Source organism: Podarcis muralis, chromosome 10, assembly GCF_964188315.1.
Source record: "Podarcis muralis chromosome 10, rPodMur119.hap1.1, whole genome shotgun sequence".
NCBI lineage: Eukaryota > Metazoa > Chordata > Lepidosauria > Squamata > Lacertidae > Podarcis > Podarcis muralis.
In genome coordinates this window covers 72,397,561-72,420,376 of record NC_135664.1, presented here as the reverse complement: position 1 = coordinate 72,420,376, position 22,816 = coordinate 72,397,561, and the positions used below count along the sequence as shown (strand labels likewise).

The following is a 22,816-nucleotide window of genomic DNA, read 5'->3' as shown; positions in this document are numbered from 1 at the left end:
GTTGAAGGGGTACACATACCCCTAAACATTTTGTGAATCTAAGTTTGGCCTCACTGAGGGGCAGTATTTCAATATGAGTCGGAAAATGAGAGAACCCCTAAACATTTTTTTTTAGAAAAAAAGCACTGGCAGCCCCACAAAAAACGACGAGGAGCCTTGACAAATACTTCAAATAAAGGCACTACAGTGGTACCTCGGGTTACATACACTTCAGGTTACAGACTCCGCTAACCCAGAAATAGTGCTTCAGATTAAGAACTTTGCTTCAGGATAAGAACAGAAATCGTGCTCCGGCGGCGCAGCAACAGCAGGAGGCCCCATTAGCTAAAGTGGTGCTTCTGGTTAAAAACAGTTTCAGGTTAAGAACAGACCTCCGGAACGAATTAAGTTCTTAACCTGAGGTACCACTGTACTGTACATGGTCTTAGCCACTTATCTGAGCTATTATGGCCCTCGGCTGAAAGCAACAGATGCCAGGTTTGCATCTGACGCTCCAGAAAAAGTCAGAAGTTGGCCCACGGCTTGGCTTCATTGCATGAGTCATAGGAGCAGGGTTTTTCTGGAAAGTTCCTCGCAAGGGTAGCTAATGCAATGACCTCTACCACTAGCAATGCTGACTGAGGCTGATGGCAGTTCCACAACACTTGGAAGAGACCATAAAAAAGTAAAGGGACCCCTGACCGTTAGGTCCATTCATGGCCGACTCTGGGGTTGCGGCGCTCATCTTGCTTTACTGGCCGAGGGAGCTGGTGTACAGCTTCTGGGTCATGTGGCCAGCATGACTAAGCTGCTTCAGAGCAGCGCATGGAAACGCCGTTTACCTTCCCGCCAGAGTGGTACCTATTTATCTACTTGCACTTTGACGTGCTTTCGAACTGCTAGGTTGGCAGGAGCAGGGACCGAGCAACGGGAGCTCACCCCATCGCGGGGATTCGAACCACCAACCTTCTGATCGGCAAGTCCTAGGCTCAGTGGTTTAACCCACAGCGCCGCCCACGTCCCGGAAGGGACCATACTGTGCCTTTAATTAAAAGCTTCCTGTCTGCAGTTTCTGCCCTTATTTACACACACACACACATACACACTCCGGTTGAGCAGCAGAAATATTAGTGGATATTTGCCCTTAGCATCAGTTCCAATGAGAGAGGGAGAGATTTAATTACTAGTTTCCTTGCAGCTTCTTTAAGAACAAAACAAAACAAAAACCCAGCAACTTCATTTTCAGATGTCAAGTTCAGCTTCAGCAACATTGCTGCCAGATTTCAAATCTGTTCAAGGTTTCGTTTCGCTCCTAATATCCTTCAGATGGAGCCTTCTTGGTTCAGCCACCAGAGTCACAGCTTAGACTCTGCAGGTCTGAGTTCATCCCCTCCTCATTCCCAATTAACCTCCCTCTCCAGGGTCTTAGTTGGGGCATGTGCAGAGTGCCCAAACTCATGCCAGGAGAGTGTGCCAAAAGAACAGAGAAGAATCCGTTGCTTTGCTGAGAGTATAATACAGTTTCTGTTGCATGCAAGGACAGATACAGTCTCCTTACAGCCTAAAGACTATGCCTTAAACACAACATTTAAATAATAAAATTATTATTATTATTATTATTATTATTATTATTATTATTATTATTATTATTATTATTGCACGGCAGATGGCTCTGAGTCATTCTCACATGCTTGCTGACTCATTCTCACAAGCGCAGGAGCTGCAGGAAAAAACACACCCCAATTAAACAGCACACCAAAACGAACCCTTTCTTGTCCTTTTCCGTGGCACACATGAACCCGAAACTTTAAAAATAATAGCTGATGTCATTGGGGGGAAAGGCGATTGGAGGCACGTGGTGGAGGTGTATAATATTACGCCTGGCGAACAGAGAACAGGTCTTTCTTTCTTTCTTTCTTTCTTTCTTTCTTTCTTTCTTTCTTTCTTTCTTTCTTTCTATCAGCAGTCATTTTTTATTATTGGTTTTCACACATTACATTACAATACAGATGTACCAAAGCCAACACCATTTCCTCCCCATCCCCCCATACATTTACATTTATATTTCCTCGATCCATCATATTATTCTTTTCCCCTTCCTCCACCCCCATTCGATTTCCTCCACATTATACAATTTACAATAATCTTTGCATTCTACAATGCAATATAAATTTTAAAGAATATTTGAAATATAAATATAGTAGTTTAAGCTCTGTTGCAGCGTTCGAGGAACTTCCGTAATAGTTGCAAGGTAGATATAAGAATCAAGATATATTAAGAAAAAGTTTAATTATGATAAAAGGGTGTATTGGCAATAAGTAATACGAAATCGAAATATGTAATATACGGGAGGTGGGGTCTTTAGGGTTAAGACCAATTTATGATTTATCGTTTGTTAATAAAATTATGTGCCTATGGTTATTCCTGTGTGTAAATTGGTATTTGTGTTTTCTCTTTCTTCTTTTCTTGCTGTATCAATAATAAAAAGAAGAGGAAAAAAGGATCTGTCCAATCCTCTTTTAAAGTTATCTGGGTTGTGCCCAAGAAAGATGTTAAATTATTTTTGTATGCCACAACTGCTGCTCGTATTTTGTTAGCTAAAAAGTGGAAAACCCAAGAATTACCAACAATAGAAAAATGGCAGATGAAGATGATGGATTTTTCGGAGCTAGCCGACCTGACTGGAAGAGTCCGTGACCAGAAGGAGGAGGAGTATCAGGAAGAATGGAATAAATTTAATGATTATTTAGTTAAATTTGTTAAGTTAAACTAACTGGAAATAGCTTGCAGATACTTAATGGGCTTAGAATTTTATTTATGTTAAGTGATGAATTAATATGTTTAATTCTGTAAGGTCAAGATTTAAGGATGTTAATGTTTAAGTTAAATTTCATAAAAATTGGGATTTGGAAAACCGTTAAAAGGACACACAATGAAATTCAACCAAGGGGAAGCGAGGAAGTCACTTAACAAAGTTAATAACTGTAATTTTCGATAAGGCTATGATTTATGTTTGTTATGTTTGTTTGTTTGTTTGTCGTGTGTGTGTGTGTGTGTGTGTGTGTGTGTTTATAATATTGTGAAAACCAATAAAAATTTTGGGAGAAAAAAAATAAAGCTATCTGGGTTGGGGGCCAGCACTACCTCCAGTGGCAATGAGTCCCACAGTTCAACTATTCGCCGCATGGAGAAAGACTTCCTTTGCTCTGTCCTGAACCTTCCAGCATTCATTGGGTGAATACAAGGCAACCGTTGACATGAATTAGCACATGCAAACCCTCCCTCCCCCCCCCAAAAAAAAACCCCTGGGGTGTCTGCCTGTTTCCTCTCAAAGGGGGAGAAGAGATACACATGCGCACACCCCCTTTGCAAAGGGAAAGGGAGCTGGCGCCCGGCCATTCGGCGTGATGGACATGGAAAATACGGTTGGATCGCACCCAGGGAGGAAATGGGCTGCAGATGTTTGCAGCAGGAGATGGTGAAGCTCCCCACACGATCAGCTGCCTCCAGGGGTCTTGCAGGGACTTGGGGGGAGGAGAGAAAGAGAGAGATTGAGCCCCAGTACAGGAGGCAATGTCTCTGCTTTGAAAAAGCAGAGACATCACCTTGCCAACAAAGGTCCGTATAGTAAAAGCTCTGGTTTTCCCAGTAGTGATGTATGGAAGTGAGAGCTGGACCATAAAGAAGGCTGATCGCCAAAGAATGGATGCTTTTGAATTCTGGTGCTGGAGGAGACTCTTGAGAGTCCCATGGACTGCAAGAAGATCAAACCTCTCCATTCTGAAGGAAATCAGCCCTGAGTGCTTATTGGAAGGACAGATCCTGAAGCTGAGACTCCAAGACTTTGGCCACCTCATGAGAAGAGAAGACTCCCTGGAAAAGACCCTGATGCTGGGAAAGATGGAGGGCACAAGGAGAAGGGGATGACAGAGGATGAGATGGATGGACGGCGTTCTCGAAGCTACCAGCATGAGTTTGACGAAACTGCGGGAGGCAGTGGAAGACAGGAGTGCCTGGCGTGCTCTGGTCCAGGGGGTCACGAAGAGGCAGACACGACTAAACAACTAAACAACAACATGGTTTTCCCAGTAGTGATGTATGGAAGCGAGAGCTGGACCATAAAGAAGACTGATTGCCGGAGAATTGATGCTTTTGAATTCTGGTGCTGGAGGAGATGCTTGAGAGGTCCGGCCACTGTAAGAGCAGGATGCTTGAGGAGATGGACCACTGGCCTGATCCTGCAAGCTCTTCTTATGTTTAATCCTTTTCTAGCATTGGAGAAGCATCACGGAACAGAGAATCAAGATGAATAAATCTGCCACGAATCCACTATTCTTTTTGTCATAAACTTGTTGCAGAACACAACAAAAACACCCGTCTGGCGGGACCCACCATAAATGGCCTTCAAAGTGTTGCTTTCACCTCTGCAAAGGAGCAGCTCATGAACCCCTTTGCTTCTGCACCTTCTCCCCCCTCTAGCAAAGAAGGATCGTGTTACATCCGCCTGTTGCTCCCCAGCAAAGAGTCTCTCTCCTCCCTCACACACCCAGACCAGGACAGCTGCAGTCCCTGGTTGTGAATCCAGACTTCTTTGAGAATTTATTTATTTTTTAGGGGGGGTGCACTCTGGCTTGGAGGTGGGGAGGCAGGGAGGAAGAACAGAGACAGCTGCAAGTCTAGGAAAGGTCGCTCCCCAGCTCTCCACCCACATTTAGTAGCAATGGATGTGGAAGGAGCACAGTGGTGTCCACAGGTGTTAATCATAGAATAATAATAATAATAATATTTATTATTTATACCCTGCCCATCTGGCTGAGCTTCCCCAGCCACTCTGGGTGGCTCCCAACCGGGTGTTAAAAACAATACAGCATTAAATATTAAAAACTGCCTTCAGGTGTCGTTTAAAAATAAGATAGCTGCTTAATTCCTTCACATCTGACGGGAGGGCATTCTGCAGGGCGGGTGCCACCACCAAGAAGGCCCTCTGTCTGGTTCCCTGTAACTTGGCTTCTCGCAGGGAGGGAACCGCCAGAAGGCCCTTGGAGCTGGACCTCAGTGTCCGGGCTGAACGATGGGAGTGGAGACGCTCCTTCAGGTATACTGGACTGAGGCAGTTTAGGGCTTTAAAGCACCAACACTTTGAATTGTGCTCAGAAACATACTGGGAGCCAATGTAGGTTTTTCAAGACTGGTGTTATGTGGTCTCGGCGGCCTCTCCCAGTCACCAGTCTAGCTTCTGCATTCTGGATTAGTTGTAGTTTCCGGGTCACCTTCAAAGGTAGCCCCACGTAGAGCGCATTGCAGTACTCTAAGCAGGAGAATCACTGGGTTCCTGGGAGGGGACCCCACCAGGTCATCTAGCCCAACCCCCAGCAATGCAGGAATCATAGCTGAAGAATCTCCTGACAGTCATTGCCCCACGAACCTCCATCTGCCCTTAGCCGGGAACAGGGTGGGGGCAGAAGCTTGAATGACTCAGTCCACACACGGCCCAAAAAAAAGAGGGCTCACATTTGCACAACGTTCCCGTGTGCTCTTCTGTACAGATCTGCACACAAATTTGGAAGCAATTGCTGTACAATGTAGATAAGACAAAATGAGTTCAGAGATGGAGTGACCCCCCTATGAGGGCCGGATTTTGGTTTGAGGAGGCCCTAAGCTCCTGAAGGTAATGGGGCCCTTGATATGTCCAGCTGTCCTTTGCCAACAACAAACGGTCGCTGTTTTTTGTGTGGAATATATGCCATATGATAATTTATGGACCTCATAGGTATCTCAAGCCATTTGCACATGTTGCCATGCACCCAGTCCATGCAGAATGTGGGCAACCTATATATAGAAAGGAGCAAAGCAGGGATATTTTAGGGAGCAGGCTAGCAGGCGGGGCCCATGACTTACATCATAGGAGCCTACACAACACAAAACACTGCTGCTGTGTGTAGGTTTTATTTTATTTTATTTTTATTTTGGAAATGTACATCCATTTTTTCCCCTTTAATTTTTTTGGGGGGCCCCCAAGAGAGAGGGGACCTCAGCTATAGCTTGTTTAGCTTATACAGTCATACCTCATGTTGCTTTTTTTCAGGTTGCGGACTGCCGAAACCCGGAAGTAGGGGTTGCTTCCGGGTTTCGGCAGTCGCGCATGCGCAGACGTGCTAAATCACACAATACGCATGCGCAGAAGGACCACATCACAACCCGTGCATGTGCAGATGTGCAGATGTGCAGGCGTGGGTTGCGAATGCTGTGGGTTGCAATGTGCATCCTGCACAGATCACGTTCGGAAACCGAGAGTCCACTGTACGTAAATCTGGCACTGGTTCTGGCATTTGAGACTTTTCAGTTCGGATGTAAAGCGAGTAAGAGGCAACTCATGGGTGACACCATGCGTTGGAAGATGCAGGTCAGATGAAAGGGAGTTAAACTCTGTAACTCCCCCACCCCCCATTTCCTGATGGGAGGGAGAGGGCCGTTGTTGCTGTTGCTGAATTGAATTTGTATACCGCTCTTCATCCAAAGATCACAGGGCGGTTCACTACATAAATATAAAGACCGGTGTCGAAGCAATGATTCTTCAACATCAACTTCGTTACTTCAACATCTTCAGCATCAACTTCTTCAACTTCATCAACGTCTTCAACATCAACTTCATCACTTAATTTACAAATCCACTCTTCCCTTGTTGGTGTGTCCTGAGATTTCCATTTAGTAGCAATCACTACCCTGGCAGCTGTTGTTGCATATAAAAAGATTGGTTTTTTTAATATGTGGTATGTCTTTTCCCACCAACCCTAACAGATAAGCTTCGGGATTTTTTTATCAAGGTTTTTTTTAGCATTTTCTTAAGTTCCTCATGCCGCGTTCTTGTGGGGTGGGTGTGCATATTCCCAGCCCGCCAGAGTTCCCATGTGCAGGGGAAATTATCCTCTGCAAGCCCTGAATCAGACCGCATGCAGGGAAAGAGGACTTGATGAATCCAGCAGGCAGAGGATCGCAGATCTCATGTTTCAAATGCCTTGTCACTCTACGTCACAAGGCTTGCATTAACTGATGCCCTGCATCCCTGCTCCGCTGCCATGGCAACTGCCTCCCCCTCCTTCCTCTTCCCCAGCAGTTATTGATCACTCCCTAAGGGGACCTTCACACATTTCCAAACTGCCTGGGATCTCCGAGGGGTCAAACCGAGAGTTTGGGGGCAAGAGGAGCCAGATGTTCCACGTCTTATAGCAAAGATACAGTTTTGTATTTTAATTTTTCTGCAAGCAGGCAGAGGGGAGGGGAACTTTTCTGCTCATGGTTTGTGTCTAAACACATGCGCACGCACACACACTTTCAGCTCACAACTGAGCTCATCCCTCCAGAGGCAGAGAGAGATTTCTGACTTTTCTTTCCCAGTTGCAGCTGGTTGACCTCAGGCCTCAGCTATGAGGTGGGCAGAAGAGTCAGGCTTGTGCGAGAGTGAGTGTGTGAGCGTGCAGATCAGTGACTAAAGAATTATGACAAGAGAAACTGATGGACTATGCAGAACTGACATGCAAGCTACGGGATGAGGATAACTGTGACTTTAAAGATGAATGGGAACCTTTTACAAAGTATTTAAAGAAGCAACAAAGTGACCTGGACTCCTTGGCAGGTTTTGAATAAACAACCACAAACATTTTATTGATAATAATCAGTTAGATAAAATAAGGATTTATACAACTTTTTAACATGCAGAGAATAGCATTTACAGAGAAACTGCGGGAAGTCGGGGGGGGAGGGAAGGGGGGTTGTTTTATGGGGGAGGGGGGAAATGGGGGGGTTAAGGATGATACGTTGTAAGATAATATGTTTTGTTTAAATTCCTAATAATTTTTTTTTTTTTTTTAAAGAGAGATTGGCATTCGGAAAGAGATTCCTTTCCGAATGATCCTTAACATGGAAGTTGCCTTTTTGACCCTGGGTCACTACTATCATCAAGCGATCCACTATGAACCCCAAAACAATACAGTGGTACCTCAGGTTAAGTACTTAATTTGTTCCGGAGGTCCGTTCTTAACCTGAAACTGTTCTTAACCTGAAGCACCACTTTAGCTAATGAGCCTCCCGCTGCCACCAGAGCACGATTTCTGTTCTCATCCTGAAGCAAAGTTCTTAACCCGAGGTACTATTTCTGGGTTAGCGGAGTCTGTAACCTGAAGTGTATGTAACACGAGGTACCACTGTAGAGAATTTGGTCAAGACCCGTAATGTATCATATGGGGCACATGTCTTCAGGCCAATAGGGAGTGGAAACGATGCTTGAATCTTCTGGCAAAGTTTAAGGAGTTTGGAAGGCTGATCATATAATTGGAGGATGCAGGATCCCACCCGCCCCAGGTCTGTGTCTCTAAAATGGCTCTTCCAGAACCTCCCCCCCCCTATTGTTCTTCCCCCCTCTTGGCCTGCCCCAATTTTTAATTATTATTATTATTATTATTATTATTATTATTATTATTATTATTATTATTAGTTTTGAATTACAGTCCAATAATTGGCCAGCCCCAATTGAGAGGAACCAAATATGCTTGCTATGGGTTTGGTAACCTGAATCCTCAGCTGGAAGGGGAAAGATTGGGGGGTTTTCCGGGGGGGGGGGAAATGGGGTTCAGAAGGGGACCTGTGAGCCGCCACCCTGAGTCCCCTGAGTCTGCGACAGGATGCCTGCCAAGCTGGTGAGATACAAACAATGAAATCAGCTGTCAGAAATGCAGCAGAATGTCTCAGGGGGTAGGAATCTGAGGGAGGGGCCAGCCCAGCTGCAAGCAGATGTTTGGTGCACTCAGAGTCTTCCTCCCCCCCCCCCCCCCAAAAAAAAACCCAGGCATCAGCCAGGAGCTGCAACTTGCGTTCAGTCTTGGTAAGCGGGGAGCAGCAACTCTGCTAAAATCCTACAGGGCTCTCCAATTCCTGCCTCCCATCCTTGGCCAAGTTCAGAGCTCCTTCTGTTCTAAGCCTCCGCCTTGATCTGTTTTCAGGGATGTTAGACAGCGTTGGCTATTTAATTGAGCATTTGTTAGCCTGCACTATATGGAAGTGAGAGCTGGACCATAAAGAAGGCTGATCACCAAAGAATGGATGCTTTTGAATTCTGGTGCTGGAGGAGACTCTTGAGAGTCCCATGGACTGCAAGAAGATCAAACCTCTCCATTCTTAAGGAAATTAGCCCTGAGTGCTCACTGGAAGGACAGATCCTGAAGCTGAGGCTCCAAGACTTTGGCCACCTCAGGAGAAGAGAAGACTCCCTGGAAAAGACCCTGATGTTGGGAAAGATGGAGGGCACAAGGAGAAGGGGACAACAGAGGACGAGATGGTGGGACAGTGTTCTCGAAGAGACCAGCATGAGTTTGACCAAACTGCGGGAGGAAGTGTAAGACAGGAGTTCCTGGCGTGCTCTGGTCCAGGGGGTCACGGAGAACAACAACTATATGGGATGTCTTCCCATCACTTTCTTCGTTCGAAAAAACACCACAGGTTACGACACGATACGATACGCTAATCTTTATTGTCATTGTCCCATACAGAAGAACGAAATTGAAAAATCTACATCAGGCATTCAAAAACCAACAAGCCTGCTATCACAGCCTGGTTAGCCCCCTAAAAACTCTGATACCCCACAATTGAATACAATATACTCCCACAGAGACTACCTTACACTGCATTTAAAACCAAAATTGCATTTGGATAGAAAGTGTTTCTCAGGCGGCTAGTCCTAGTCTTTATAACCCTGGACCTTCTTCCAGAAGGCAGAAGCTGAAAGAGATCATTTCCGGGGTGCGCACTGTCCTGCGCTATCTCTGCAGCTTTCTTATGGCACCTGGCAGCATAGATTTGTTCCAAGGTGGGAAGAGGGCACCCAATTATTCTCTCCGCAGTCTTGACAACCCTGGACAGCCTTGTTTTTGTTTATTATCTATCTGTCTTTGTTATCTATCTGTCTTTTATGTTCATATCCTGCCTTTTACTCCAAGAAGCTCAAGGTAATAGTAATAGTAGTAGTAGTAGTAGTAGTAGTAGTAGTAATAATAATAATAATAATAATAATAATAATAATAATAATACCACAGTCACACTGGGTTGCCCCAGCATATGTAGTTCTCCTCCCCGTTTAACCCCCACGATGACCCTGCGAGGTAGGATGGGCTGAGAGTGAGTTCCTGGCCCAAGGTCACTCAATCAGCTTCATGGCCGAGTGGGGGATTCGAACCCTGGTCTCTCCTAGGTCATGGTCCTCATTTAATCCCCAACAACAACCCTGTGAGGTAGGTGAAGTGGAGAGTGAGAGACTGGCCCAAGGTCGCCCAGTGAGCTTCCTGGCTGAGCAGGGGATTTGAAACCCCAGCACTCTAGGACCCTTGTACCTATGGGACCACCTCTCCTGGTATGCCCCACCTTAAGGTCCATATATAGCAACACCCTCGATGTCCCGGGCCCTAAGGAAGTCAGATTAGCCTCAGCCAGAGCCAGGGCCTTTTCAACACTGGCCCCGACTTGGTGGACCGCTCTGTCTCATGAGACCAGGGCTCTGCAGGATCTGATTTCTTTCCGCAGGGCCTGTAAGACGGAGTTGTTCTGCCTGGCCTTTGGCTTGGAATCAACTTGATCCCCTTCCCCTCTATCCTTTTCCCTTTCTCCTTCTGTGATGGAACTCCTATTTGGGGACTTCCCTGGCTTTTTTCTGGCCCACGTAGGACCAGTCTGGATAGTTAGCCTTGGTGAAGACTTGACGTTTTCATCCCCCAAAAAGTTTTTTGAGTTTCCATTGAAATGAGGCTGCATTTTAATGTTGTATTTCAATCTTGTTTTTTAAGTTGTATTTCAATCAATTTGTTTTGATATCGGGTGTTAGCCGCCCTGAGCCCAGTCTTGGCTGGGGAGGGCGGGGTATAAATAAAAATTATTATTATTATTATTATTATTATTATTATTATTATTACAAGAAAGGCCAAAGACTCAGAATGGCCATCAGCTGCTCCCAGCAGCTGCTCTGGGAGCAGAAACCACGCTCTCCCAGTTGGGCCTGATGTCAGTGGGATTAGTCAAGGAATGCCTGCCCTACCTCCGTCCGCCCCCCCCCCCTTCCCACAGCCCCCACTCCCTGGCCCAACAGCTGCCCAGCCCAGCCCAAAGGCAGGAGGGAGCCAAACCCCCAGGCTCTGCCATTCTGGGACTGAGCATAGCTCAGGAGCAGGAGGGGCAGGAGGGCATCCGCATCAGGCCTTGCCAGGATTCAGCTGGCACAGGATGGGAAAGAAGCAATTTTTCTCCGTACCACCCTGTGCCCCAAACGCATCGTTGCGCCTACAGGCCAATCTTCCCTCTGCAGAATGACGGATCTGACGTAGGACACTTGACCATTGGCTTCGCCTAAACTGAAATCCACCTTCTGGTGTAATACCCCTAGTGCTGCAAGATTGTCACAAGAGCGCCTGGACTAAAACTGTCTATCAAAAACTCTTCACTCTTGCGGTTTATCACCACAACAGCTACTCCCTTTGGGTTTTAGTAAAGCAAACAGTCTAGTTTGCCAGCCTTTTCATGAGGGTGAAAGAGGAGAGCGCAAAATATGGGCTGAAGCTCAACATCAAAAAAACGGAAATCATGGCCACTGGGCCCATCACCTCCTGGCAAATAGAAGGGGAAGAAATGGAGGCAGTGAGAGATTTGACTTTCTTGGGCTCCATGATCACTGCAGATGGTGACAGCAGCCACGAAATTAAAAGACGCCTACTTCTTGGGAGAAAAGCAATGACAAACCTAGACAGCATCTTAAAACGCAGAGACATCACCTTGCCAACAAAGGTCCGTATAGTTAAAGCTATGGTTTTCCCAGTAGTGATGTATGGAAGTGAGAGCTGGACCATAAAGAAGACTGATCGCTGAAGAATGGATGCTTTTGAATTCTGGTGCTGGAGGAGACTCTTGAGAGTCCCATGGACTGCAAGAAGATCAAACCTCTCCATTCTGAAGGAAATCAGCTGTGAGTGCTCACTGGAAGGACAGATCCTGAAACTGAGGCTCCAAGACTTTGGCTACCTCATGAGAAGAGAAGACTCCCTGGAAAAGACCCTGATGTTGGGAAAGATGGAGGGCACAAGCAGAAGGGGACGACAGAGGATGAGATGGTTGGACAGTGTTCTCGAAGCTACCAGCATGAGTCTGACCAAACTGCGGGAGGCAGTGGAAGACAGGAGTGCTTGGCGTGCTCTGGTCCGTGGGGCCACGAAGAGTCGGACACGACTAAACGACTAAACAACAACAACAAAACGATATTGAGCGTCCGAACAACTTGGCCACAATAAGGAAATTTTGCCCATGGTATGACTATTTCCCATCTTCCCATTTCGATTCTCTGGCACCCTATCTGCATAACCTAGCAATTCTAAAACATAGATGTGCTTTTACTCTCGCAAGATTGAATGTATTGCCCTCGGCTGGACTTGAGGGACGATTCCAACAGACTATACAAAAAATCCTTCTGTCCCTGTGGAGATGGCAGTCCTGATTCGGTGGCGCATTCCCTTCCGGCTTGTGCTCTTTATAAAGACTTGAGGAATGAGGCTAACACCCCTCTTTTATTGTCCATTCTGGGTTGCCCAGCCACTGCCCCAGTGTCCTTTCTCTTGGCAGATCAAGATGAGCAGGTGACAGCAAAGGCTGCAAGGTTTTTAGCTGGGGCAATCAGAATAAGGTCCACTATTTGACTATTGATGCAAAACCCTAAAATGTATTTTATATCATTGACTTTTTATTTCTATTCTTTGTGCAGTGGATGCTCAGGTTGCGAACGTGATCCGTGCGGGATGCACGTTCACAACCCACAACGTCCGCAACCTGCAGCGGCAAGTCTGCGCACGCGTGGGTTGCGATTCAGCGCTTCTGCACATGCACAAAGTGCAATTTAGTGCTTCTGCGCATGTGTGCCTGCTGAAACTCAGAAGTAACCCGTTCCGGTACTTCCAGGTTTCGGCGGTCCGCAACCCAAAAAAATGCAACCTGGGCATGTTTAGCCTGGAGAAGAGGAGGTTAAGGGATGATATGATAGCCATGTTCAAATATATAAAAGGATGTCACATAGAGGAGGGAGAAAGGTTGTTTTCTGCTGCTTCAGAGAAGCGGACACGGAGCAATGGATCCAAACTACAAGAAAGAAGATTCCACCTAAACATTAGGAAGAACTTCCTGACAGTAAGAGCTGTTTGACAGTGGAATTTGCTGCCAAGGAGTGTGGTGGAGTCTCCTTCTTTGGAGGTCTTTAAGCAGAGGCTTGACAGCCATATGTCAGGAGTGCTCTGATGGTGTTTCCTGCTTGGCAGGGGGTTGGACTCGATGGCCCTTGTGGTCTCTTCCAACTCTATGATTCTATGATTCTATGATTCTAACCCGAGGTATGACTGTAATTGACTTTTTATTTGTATTCTTTGTATATTGTATTGTTGTTTTATTGCTATGGCCGATGGCTGACGCAAACAAAGATTCATTCATTCATTCAAGCAGAATTGCTGCCCTGGGTGGGATCCCCAAAGGTCCTCTAGTCTGCACGGCCCGTCTGACACACACACCCCATTATGCATCAACCCACAAAATAAGAACATCAGAGGTACCCGTTGGATCAGTTCAAAGGAGAGCACATCTAGTCCAGCTTCTCACAGTGGGCAACCAGATGCCCATTATGGGGAATCTGCAAGCAGGATTCGAACACATGACCCCTCTCTCCTCCTGCTGTTTCCAGAAACTGGGATTCAGAGGCATCGCCGCACTTCGACTGTGGAGGCAGAGCGGAACCATCCTGCCGTTGTTTTATTGATTATAGTTTAGAAATTATTTCTTATAATTGTTAAGAGTGGATTTCTGTTTAATTTTTATATGCTGATATTGAATATTATTCCATGCTATTCCAATGGATTGTTGAATATTACTTCATTTGATATCAGTTGCTTATTTTAAAGTTATGTTTTATTATCACATTTTTGTATTGGATTAGATTGTTATGATGTGTCCATTCTTTGTTTCTTCAGCTCGTAAACCGCCTTGGGTGTTGTGAAACAGAAAGACGGTATACAAATTAAAAGAGAAATGAAATAAAAATGGCTAGGAGCCATCGACAGCCCTCTCCTCCCTCGCTAGTCCCCTCTTAATGCCATCCAAATTGGCAGCCATCTCCTGAGGGAGGGAGTTCCACAGGTTAACTGTGTGAATAAGGACTTGCTTTTCTCCATCCTGAGTTGCAAGAGCTCAAAAATCTAATGGTTTGAGGGGTTCTGGCTCCTGATCTTTGCGGGATGTGAAACACAAGAGCAGTCAAGTACAACATTCCTAGAGTGAACATGTTTACACATGGGGAGGAATGTTTGTCCAGCCAGCAGGTCAACTTCCTGTTTCCTTCTGGGCTGGGACAGACTTCCTCTGCATGTGACTAGAGGTGGGCGTGGCCTCACCTGTGCAGGTAACGACAAAAGCACAGGGCAGGGCAGCCATCTCTCTTTGACTACATGCATTGAAGAAGCAACATCTGCTTAGCCAAAGATGTTCTCTTGGCTTCTTTTTATATTTCTATAAAAGTATAAAAAGAGTTTACTCACTCACATTCTGTTCACAAATGGCTTCAAGCCAAGAGAGGACAAAGGGACTGTCTCCTTATGAGATAGTTTCCAGGTGCATGTTACTTTTCTAAGCTAAGTCTGCCTTCTGGGATCCAAGTGTGAACAGAATGATGTGTGAGTAAACTCTTTTTATACATTTATAGAAGACTGTGTCGTGTCTTATCTTTTATGAGGGAATAAGGGGGAAATACCAGAACAGTTATTATAGAGGCTTTAGCGAGCCTGAGCAAACGCATCCGCTGTGAGTTTAAAAAGGGGAATGTTACTCTGCTAAGTTGTGAACTTGTTAACACAAGTTGGAAAGGCTATAGCCAAACAATATATCCTCTCCTGTATCCCATTCCCACAATCTTAGGGACACACCACCAGGCAGTTTGAACCTTCTCCCCCCACTCTTTTGCGAAGATTATTTCTTCTCCCTTTCCCACGCGTTCTCCTGCCCCCAGCAGATCCCTGGTGTCGTGTCCCTTTCAACATCCGATACTCCTGGTCCCGGGTCCCAAAATAGCAGGCTCAGCCTTCCTCCGGCCCTCTTTGTACGGTGACAAGGGGCTGGTTCCTGTCCTGGTCGTGCGCCCAGAACCTCCCCCAAATACAGATGCCAACCAGCTGAACCCTCGCCTCCCCCAGCTTCTGATTGGTTGCCAGAATTTATATTGGTAAAGGAGCGAGCTTCCTCCCAGTGTTTCTTTGCCCGCTACCTTCCCTGTCTGAACACCCGAACACATCATCCATGTGCATTCTGGTTGTGGAAGGGCTTCTGCTCAGGGTGGATTGAGGTTGAATCCTGACAAGACAGAAGTACTGTTTTAGGGGAACAGGGGGCGGGTGGGTGTGGGGGACTCCCTGGTCCTGAATGGGGCAACTGTGCCCCTGAAGGACCAGGTGCACAGCCTGGGAGTCATTCTGGACTCACAGCTGTCCATGGAGGCGCAGGTTAACTCTGTGTCCAGGGCAGCTGTTTACCAGCTCCATCTGGTACGCAGGCTGAGACCCTCCCTGCCCGCATACTGTCTGGCAAGAGTGGTGCATGCTCTAGTTATCTCCTGCTTGGACTACTGCAATGCGCTCTACGTTAGGCTTCCTTTGAAGGTGACTCAGAAACTTCAACTAATCCAGAATGCGGCAGCTAGACTGGTGACTGGGAGTGGCCGCCGAGACCATATAAAACAGGTCTTGAAAGACCCATGTTGGCTCCCAGTACGTTTCTGAGCACAATTCAAAGTGTTGGTGCTGACCTTTAAAGCCCTAAATGGCCTCGGTCCAGTATACCTGAAGGAGCACCTCCACCTCCATCATTCTGCCCGGACACTGAGGTCCAGCTCCGAGGGCCTTCTGGCAGTTCCCTCCCTGTGAGAAGCCAAGTTACAGGAAACCAGGCAGAGGGCCTTCTCGGTGGTGGCCCCCACCCTGTGTAACGCCATCCCACCAGATGTCAAAAAGATAAACAACTACCTGACATTCAGAAGACATCTTAAGGCAGCCCTATTCAGGGAAGTTTTTAATATGTAACGCTGTACTGTTTTTAACACTTGATTGGGAGCTGCCCAGAGTGGCTGGTGAAACTCAGCCAGATGGGCGGGGTATAAATAATAACTTATTATTATTATTGTTGTTGTTGTTGTTGTTATTGTTATTGTTATTATTAATAAGAATCAGTTATGTGTGTTGGGCGGTGAATGTTCTCCAATGATGACTTTGCTAGTGTTTTCACCCTGGAAACGTTTGCAGGTGAAATAAATGCTTGTGCATCCATAAAAGGTAAAGGGACCCCTGACCATTAGGTCCAGTCATGGCTGACTCTGGGGTTGCGGCGCTCATCTCGCTTTATTGGCCGAGGGAGCCGGCGCCACCCGGGTCCCTAGTGCATCCATACTTGCAAGCAATCAATCAATCAATCAATCAATCAATCAATCAATGCGATTTCTGAGTGCTTCTGTTTTGCAAGTGGGATTTGGCTGCAGAACAGCAAATTCAGGTTGCAAAACTGGAACCTTCCTGGCGTTCTTGCACGACAAGTCAGCTGGGCCACCCCCCCCCCAAAAAAAAACTGGACTAAGAACATAAGAAGCATCTGTTGAAGCAGTGGCTCATCTCACAACAGCCAGACCATAAGGTTTCTGTCACTCTTATGGGCCCCAAGTTAAAGGGGGGTTTTTTGCCATAGGACTATCTCTGAGCCCCCTTGCAGTTATCTGTCGACACCTGTCCTCACCCGCATTCCACTAGGACAAAGATGGATCGGGCTTCCACCAACAGCTGAGGGCAAGAAGCGGCTGGTGGAAGATTCCTGGGATTCCAGGAACACCGCCCCCCACCCCCTCGGCAAAGGGGGCACCTCCTTCTCTTCCAGATCTGGGGTTCCTGGGAATGCGACCACACCCCAAGGCCAGCTGCACGGTTAGAAAACTCCAGCACAATCCTAAAAGATGCCCAGGCCCGAGGCAAGGCAAGGCAAACTTTTGCGGCTGAGCAACCAGATTGCTGGGACACAGGTGGCGCTGTGGGTTAAACCACAGAGCCTAGGACTTGCCGATCAGAAGGTCGGCGGTTCAAATCCCCGTGACGGGGTGAGCTCCCGTTGCTCGGTCCCTGCTCCTGCCAACCTAGCAGTTCGAAAGCATGTCAAAGTGCAAGTAGATAAATAGGTACCGCTCCGGCGGGAAGGTAAACGGCGTTTCCGTGCGCTGCTCTGGTTCACCAGAAGCAGCTTAGTCATGCTGGCCACATGACCCGGAAGCTGTACGCCGGCTCCCTCAGCCAGTAAAGCGAGATGAGCACCGCAACCCCAGAGTCGGCCATGACTGGACCTAATGGTCAGGGGTCCCTTTACCTTTACCTTTTAACCAGCTTTCTGGCCATTTATTTATTGTGTTTGTGCATAAACTTTCTAGCACCTTATAAAAGAGGTAAATTACCCCTGACCATTAAGTCCAGTCACGAACGACTCTGGGGTTGCACCGCTCATCTCGCTTTACTGGCCGAGGGAGCCGGCGTACAGCTTCTGGGTCATGTGGCCAGCAGGACTAAGCCGCTTCTGGCAAACCAGAGCAGCACACGGAAATGCCGTTTACCTTCCCACCATTTACCTACCGTATTTTTTGCTCCATAAGACACACCTTTTTCCTCCTAAAATGGCACAAAACAAGGTTACAAAGCACAGATCCACATGGATCCTCGGGATTTTTACATTGGGTCACCCCCAATTCACCATCAGATCGCATAGCATGTCCATGGCTACAGCCTGCACCAAAAAAATCACACATCCACTGTTTCTTGGCGCAAAAACCTGGTTACAAAGCCCAGATCCACATGGATCCTCAGGATTTTTGCACTGGGCTACCCCAAACTCACCGTCAAATCATATATCATGTCTGTGGCCACAGCATGAACCACAAAAATCATACATCCACTGGTTCATTCAGAATATTTTTCTTTCTTATTTTCCTCCTCTAAAAAGTAGTTGTGTGTCTTATGGTCAGATGCATCTTATGGAGCGAAAAATACGGTATTTATCTATTTGCACTGGTGTGCTTTTGAACTGCTAGGTGGGCAGGAGCAGGGACCAAGCAACGGGAGCTCACTCCGTCGCTGGGATTCAAACCACCGACCTTCTGATCGGCAAGCCCTGGGCTCTGTGGTTTAGACCACAGCACCTTATAGGCTTATAGAATTTCTTTACCCTGCTGTCTGCCCTTTACCTATGAGAATTCCTACCCCACTCAGCCGGAAGTGGCGCTACTGCAAGGAATACCTGTTCTGCATTGGTAAGAACTCCGTCACTTGGCGTAGCGGCACCTTGGAACTTTGGAACTGCCCGCCTAGTGATATCAGGCAGGCGCCTTCGCTGTATTCCTTCCAGCGCCTTCGAGAAACATTCAAGAACTACACAACTTTTAGAAGACATCTGAAGGCAGCCCTGTTTTGGGAAGATTTTAATGTTTGACGTTTTATTATGTTTTTATATTTCGCTGGAAGCTGCTGCTGCTGCTGTTATTTAGCCGGGCCTGCACAAAAGCTTAGAAAGTTGGTGAGGATTTTAATCTGTTTGATAGCGTTTTAACTTTTTGTATGCTTGACAGCATCGTTGGTGACTGTGCTGCCCTGCCTCCGCAATTGGAGGCAGCAGTGCATCTGAATACCAGTTGGAGGGGAAACCACAGGAGTTGGGTTCGAATCCTGCTTTCCCAGAAGAGGCACTGGGCTGGCCACTGTGAGAACAGGACGCTGGACTAGATAGCCCATGGGCCTGATCCAGCACGCTCCTCTTGACACAAGAAGCTGCCTTATACAGAGTCAGATCACAGGGTCCACCGAGCTAAGTATTGTCCATACTGACCAGGTTCTCCGAGATTTCAGCTGGCACACTCACCCAGCCCTACCTGGAGGTGCTAGCAGGATTTGAATCTGGGACTCAACAACGTTGGGGTTGTCTAGAAAAAGCTCAGCAACATTTGGGGTTCTCCTGGTTTTTTGAAATATGGCAACCCTAGCAGAGAAAGCAGAGACATCACCTTGCCAACAAAGGTCCGTCTAGTTAAAGCCATGGTTTTCCCAGTAGTGATGTATGGAAGTGAGAGCTGGACCACAAAGAAGGCTGATCGCCAAAGAATAGATGCTTTTGAGTTAAGGTGCTGGAGGAGACTCTTGAGAGTCCCATGGACTGCAAGAAGATCAAACCTCTCCATTCTGAAGGAAATCAGCCCTGAGTGCTCACTGGAAGGACAGATCCTGAAGCTGAGGCTCCAAGACTTTGGCCACCTCATGAGAAGAGAAGACTCCCTGGAAAAGACCCTGATGTTGGGAAAGATGGAGGGTACCTGGCGTGCTCTGGTCCAGGGGGTCACGAAGAGTCGGACACGACTAAACAACAACAAAACCAGGAGAATGGGACAACAGAGGACGAGATGGTTGGACAGTGTTCTCGAAGAGACCAGCATGAGTCTGACCAAACTGCAGGAGGCAGTGGAAGACAGGAGTGCCTGGCGTGCTCTGGTCCAGAGGGACACGACTAAACGACTAAACAACAACAACCCTAGCTCATGTATGAGGCCAGGGAACGGGGAGGTCAGCCGTTCCTAGAATGGGCACATCACAGCAGAGGCAAAAATTTGAGGGGCTTCCCGACGGGCAGGTCAGTCCCTTGGCCTCTGGGGTGCCAGCCAGGCAAGGCCAAGGTTGCCGCCCTTCCCCCAAGGCCGGGAGGAGACTCTGTTACCAAAGATAGACAATGGAGCGCAAATGCATTTGCTGTGGAGTTTCGGGAATGCCTGGCATCTCCCAGAGGGAGCCCAGCTCCTCTCCTTCTATATATAAATACACACACACACATACACCCTGAGCTGGTGTGGAACTGCCTGGTTCCTGGGGAAAGGGGCAGGGCTGTAGAATTCTTGAGGGGCACCCAGCGGTCATCTAGTCCAACCCCCAGTTATGCAGGAGGGGGGTCGTCTTCTTTGCACAGGCAGCTGGTGGGACAGGGATTCTCAAAAGCTGTGGGTGGGTGCTTCTCTTAAAGAGATGGGGGGAGAGATTCTCTTTGTATCCTTACTACAATGGACTACTACTACCTCTGGTTGCGAACAGGATCCGTTCCGGAGCCCTGTTTGCAACCTGAGAAGAACGCAACCCGTGTCTGTGCGTGTCGCGATTCACCGCTTCTGCGCATGACGTCATTTTGAGCGTCTGTGCATGCGCGAGCGGCGAAACCCGGAAGTAACCCTTTCCGGTACTTCCGGGTCGCCGCAGGACGCAACCTGAAAGCGCTCAACCTGAAGCAAGCGCAACACGAGGTATGACTGTATTTGATTCTCTTTGCATCTGAACTACCCAATTTTCGAATCGGTGTCCAAGCCGAAATGTGACTACAGTGGCACCTTGGTTCTCAAACGCCTTGGTGCTCAAACAACTTGGAACCCAAACACTGCAACTCCGGAAGTAAGTGTTCCGGTTTGCGAATGTTTTATGGGAGCCGAACGTGCTCCGTTTTGAGTGTTAGGCTTCCGATTTGAGTGTTACGCTGAGGTCTGTCTGTTTTTGCTATTTATCTTGCGTTTTGGTCTTTGCAGCTCTTTTTAGTTTTGTTTTTGTGACTGTGTGGAACCCAGTTCAGCTACTGATTGATTGACTGCGATACATCGTTTATAGCTTTCATTTTATGGATCAATGGTCTCGTTAGATAGTAAAATTCATATTAAATGGCTGTTTTTAAAAGCCTGGCACGGATTAATCCATTTTGCATTGCTTTCTATGGGAAAGCGCGCCTTGGTTTTGGAACGCTTTGGTTTTGGAACGGACTTCCAGAATGGATTAAGTTTGAGAGCCAAGGTACCACTGTATTCCCGTGAAAGCCACACTTCCTTAAGTCTGTACAGTAGAACTATAGAATTGTAGAATTGGAAGCGACCCATGGATTATCTAGTCCAACCCGCTGCAATGCAGGAACAGGCAGGTGATCGGACCTGCAACCTCGGCGTTATCAGCGCCACGCTCTAACCAGCTGAGCCATCCATCCATTGCACCACCACTTACTCGCCTCTTGTCTAATCTAAAACACTGATGGAGAGACGCTCCAACCACTGGATCTTTTTCCGGTGGCCTCTTTCTGAAGCTTTTCCAACTCCACAGTACAGTGGTACCTTGGTTCTCAAACTTAATCCGTTCCAGAAGTCCATTCCAAAACCAGGCGTGTGCCTCCTGGCTGGGGAACCAAGGCTGAGCTTGGCAGTCCCTGCGCAATGTTGCTTAAAAGCTGCCTGCACCTTTACCATTTAAAGTGGTACCTTGGTTCTCAAACTTAACCCGTTCCGGAAGTTCGTTCCAAAACCAAAGCGTTCCAAAACCAAGGCACACTTTCCCATAGAAAGTCATGCAAAACCGATTAATCCGTTCCAGACTTTTAAAAGCAACCCCTAAAACAGTAATTTAACATGAATTTTACTATCTAATGACACCATTGATCTATAAAAGGAAAGCAATAAATGATGTATCGCAGTCACACAATCAAACCACCAGGAGCTGGACTGGGTTGCACACAGTCACAAAAACAAAACAAAGAGCCACAAAAATGCAAAATACCGGTAATTAACAAAAATAGACAGATCTCAGCATAACACTCAAAACAGAAGTGTGGCACTCAAAACGGGGCACGTTCAGCTTCCGAAAAACATTCACAAACTGGAACACTTACTTCCAAGTTTGCAGTGTTTGGGTTCCAAGTTGTTTGAGTACCAAGGCGTTTGAGAACCAAGGTACCACTGTACCCTTTCGGAGGCGAGGCAGCAGGAACCGTACGCATGGCTCTCAATCATAGCTGTCAACTTTTCCCTTTTCTTGCGAGGAATCCTAATCGGTATAAGGGAATTTCCCTTTTAAAAGGGGGAAAACGTTGACAGCTATGCTCTGAACGCAGATTTGCCTAACTGCGGTTATGACAGCGGCTGTTTTGTTTCCAGTTCCATTCCCAAGGAACACATGGAATCGGCCTTTTTCACACTAGGACGCTGTCTTTCTCCAGCTCTCTACTCTGTGTATCTGCTATATATATCTTGAGGCCAAAAAATCCGGGCTTCCAAAACGGCCTGGCCTCCCTCCTTCGCCTCCCCCTAACCCTGGCGCTGGCTCAGAGCGGAACAGCTGTTTGGAATGGGCTACCAATGCGGTCATTGCTTCCTAGAATGTGATCTTATCAGAGGCCTGGGCAGGCGGTGGTGGTAGGGGGAGCGAGAGAGAGAGAGAGAAAGGATGAGAGGAGGGTGGCGAAGGGCCGGGAGGAGAGACCCACACAGAAGTGCTTTTGCAGACCCAGCAGCCGTTCCCCCCAAGCGAAGCCAGGAGTGACTGAGCTGGTCAGGAGCCGCCTGGCAAAGGGTCAAGGCCCTGGCTTGGCTTGAAAGAGCAGCTGATCCGACCAGCTGACGCTTTGCTCCAAAGAGGGGACTGGGCGCCGAGCCCAAATGCCACTGCTGCGGGCACCGCAGAGGTCATGCAGACCAACCCGCTCGTCGGCCCCGGGTCACCGGCGCAGGAGGTAACTGCAGCGCTCTGGCAAATGGCTGCGGAGGGAAGGAGACCCCGACTTCCTGCCTTGAAAGGGGTTAGACTAGATGCGACTCAGGGGTCCCTGATTCTGTGGTTTTTTTAGTTTAGGGGGAAGGCAAGTAACAGGCGACAAGATAAGATATTCATAAAAATCATGCCCGGCGTGCAGAAGGTGG

The 22,816-nt window shown here is 47.4% G+C and overlaps 1 protein-coding gene across 8 annotated transcripts in view; it reads right to left on the bottom strand.

Annotated features, from left to right (window-relative positions):
- FLNC (filamin C) overlaps nt 1–22,816 on the bottom strand; it is a 115,383-nt gene that overhangs the window by 84,625 nt on the left and 7,942 nt on the right. The window lies entirely within an intron of this gene.